Below are 3460 nucleotides of genomic sequence, written 5' to 3' on the forward strand. Positions count from 1 at the left end.
TGTTAGGAAGTTATTCTTTGCCGAAAGCCTCATAATCTTGTGCCTCATAAATAAGAAGCAAGCAAGAAGCTAAGGAGTAAGAGCAGGATACAAAGGATATAGAAAATATTACATCCTCTCGATTGCATTTATGGTGAAGATTGCCCCAAAAAATAAATCAATTTTCCCTGGAAGCAAAATAAAAAAAAAGAAGGTATTTCTGGCTTCCTTTAAATAGTGAAAGGCTTCACCTAGAGGGCAGCACAATTTGTCATGAGTGAGCTTTGCCGGGGTGGCTTCTCGCAACCGTTCGAGACCGTTCACTAAAGCATTAAACTTTTAGGATCCAAATCCAAAATTCAACCCAAAGTTGACAAATTTCTGCTTGTTCATGCACACAAGCCCTCTTCCCTTTGGAGCACACAGTTTTTTCATTCATTTTGTGCAAAGAAAAGGACATCTTTCTGGAGCTCTTGCTCACTCCTTCCCCATGTCCTTCGGTGATTTGCAATCGTCTTAGTTTTGACGAAGACCCTCGGATGACTTTGTGGAAGTTCGGTCAAGATCTCTCTTACATTTTTTGGGACTTTTTTTGAGGTTCCCATTTCTTCGTCTTCTACTCCGACCGATAGAATCGTTCAGCAAAATCCTCAGGACCGTACGAAGAAAAAACCCACCACCCAGCCCCAAGGCTCGTCCATCCGGTAGCGGCGCGTACGTGACCAAATCAAATAGAAAGCCTAGAAATGACGCCGGACTACCGATCCGCCCCGGCACTGGTTGCCATCGAACGTACGCCTCTGCATTGACGAGCGGCTGCCGTTTGGTGTCGAAGTCGTCCATCCTGGAAAGGGGCCGCCACGCTGGTTCGTGCTCGGTTCGGCGGCGGTACGTTCGACCGCTTACGGGGCGAAATTCTTTCCCTCGGCGGTACACAATTCCTTCATCCGGTGTAATGAAGCCGAAAGCGTCTTACACACGAGTGGCCAGCAAGAATGTGGAGGACGAGAACCCAAAAACCACCATAATGCAAAGTGTGCGGGCTTTCGGCGGGATGAGGGTGGTTGGTAGTAGAAGTTGTAGTGAGCAGTGCGGCCCAAACCCCTACGAACGGTTCGCCGCTGTTTTGCAGGCGAAAGGAATGAAGATAAATTAACCGAGTAAACATAAATTGCGGATTAACTTTAAGTCATCGCCCGGATAATGGAAGTAATTTTGAAAATGGCAACAAAACTGCTTTGTTTTTTGGGATGTTTGTGTGTCTTTAGCTTCTTTTCTGCCGTTTGCATTTGTGTGTGGTTAGCGAAGAAGCTTATAAGGTGGAATATTATCATTTTTCATTCATTTTTTCGATAGCGCAATATCACGGTGTTCGTTGTAAGGCAAGAAAGATGGCTTCAATTGATCTAGTCGAGGAGATTGGATCCATTACTTGGATGCTGAATGATAGCAATACTGTTAAAGTACAACAATTAATGATTTAATTAGTCTCTCTAGAGTTTCTAGCAGCGCTTGGGTGGAATTTTACGTCCCTTGTGAGGCACACAAGCCATCCGCAAGGCTCTCCATCTCCGTCCTTGCAGCAGGAAACCTGCAACTTGCAGGGCATTGAAACAACAAAAAATCAAGCGAAATAGTCTCACACGGCCACGTGTTTTTTTATCTCCACATCCGATTGCACTCTACCCGGGCCGGTTTTGCAGTTGACAGTTTGATGAAATATGTGTAACCGGAAAGTGATGCAACCTTCCCCGCCTGACTGACCGGACCCGGTGTGCGGCACCGGAGAGCGAGATGAATTATTTATCGCGGAAGAATGTTTATTTCATTTCTGCTGCTGCCCGCTGCTACTGCTGCAGCTGAACTGGTTCAAATCGAAAACAGTGACAGGGGGGGATGGTAAAAGGGACAGTTGTGTATGTTCCGCACGGTGCTGTGCCACCTGCATTAAAAATATCGTTTTTATCTCGTATTAATTTGTACCTACAACCCCCCCCCCTCCTCCTCCTCCTCCTCCATTCGCTCGATCTGGTAGTGCTCAGCGGCTCCGTCGCAGCGCAAGTGCGCTCGAAAGGTGAGAAAAAACCATTCAATTTGAACCCATTTTGGTGGTGTTGTGTGAACGATTTGGTTTCTCTCTCTCTCTCTCTCTCTCTCTCTCTCTCTCTCTCTCTCTCTCTCTCTCTCTCTCTCTCTCTCTAGTTTTTATTAATCCACCAGCCACGGTAGAACAATTTGTATTTTGTCAAGCGTGTGTCGACTTAAATTGATTACTGAAGCAATAAACAAATGGGCAGAGCGGTGCCTAAACTCCATCTCATCGGGTGGCACGGGCGGGCGAACCGGCACACAGCCACCACTGTTAAATGCGGCTGTAAACCTTCATCTTAACCTCCACCTAAAGGGGGGTCGGTCTGGCTGGTTGTCCTCGCGGAGACACTGCCAGGCGCATCCAGCCTGCGCGTTCGGAGGACATCCACTCAGCGACAGCAAGCGTACGCGTCGCTTCCAAAACATCGGCCACCAAACAGCCATCATCTTCATTTTCACCCTCAGATGGGGGGAAAACCTTCATCGCCAACTAAACCCTCCCCAGATGCCGCTGATCGGCTTTTGCTCGCCCTTTTGTTGGCGCAAACTCAGGCGCAACAGCGACTACAGCAAAAAAAAACTAGTCCCCGCACACTTTGATCAACCTGTGCGGACTTGTTCGCAAGGTTGATCGTATGATCGGTCGGGTACGATTGCAAGATCGAACGATCTCGAACCAAAAGGGAGTTTCATTGGACAAAAAAAAACACTCAATATGAGAGAAAAATGATGCCAAATAATAGTAGTAAATAAGTGTTTAAACAGCCAATGTTTGAAATGCTAGACTTAGACACTAAACCTTTGACTGTTGACTGTCGTAAATCGTTTCTAAACGAATAGTTGTACCCCAAAACATCGAACATCGTCCAATAGTTTCCTCCGACTGCCCAATAAATCATAAAGTCCCGTCTTTTACGATTATAGCTCTCTACAGCGGGAGACAAATTTTTATATGCTAACCTACCCTCCCCGAACAATCTTACTCCTTGCCGGTGCTCTTTAAATTGGGGCCAATAGATTCTCCCACTTTTTTTTTTCGTTTCCTTTTGTTGGTTTGAAATCAGACACACTAAAAGATGCAAATTTCAACCTGTCTCTCGCACTCTATTTCACTCGTTCTGGTGTAGGACCGAGTAGATGAGACGGTCGTTGTACTTTATTGGTCGAAAAATGTCGATCATGGGTGTAGAGCTTGATGGGGAGCGTTGGAATCTTCGTATTGGAAGAGTGTTACAGAAAGACGACCCCATCTTCTAGGTGGAGCAGGGGAGTCGGTGAAACAAATCCTCCTCCTCTGCCCCCCAGAGAAGCAGCATTAGCAGTAGGATGGGATTAGTAGCCAAAAGCGATAGGTTGAAGATGTCTTCTTCCAATGTCTGTGTGTTTCTTT

Source organism: Anopheles merus, chromosome 2L (assembly GCF_017562075.2).
Source record: "Anopheles merus strain MAF chromosome 2L, AmerM5.1, whole genome shotgun sequence".
Taxonomy (NCBI): domain Eukaryota; kingdom Metazoa; phylum Arthropoda; class Insecta; order Diptera; family Culicidae; genus Anopheles; species Anopheles merus.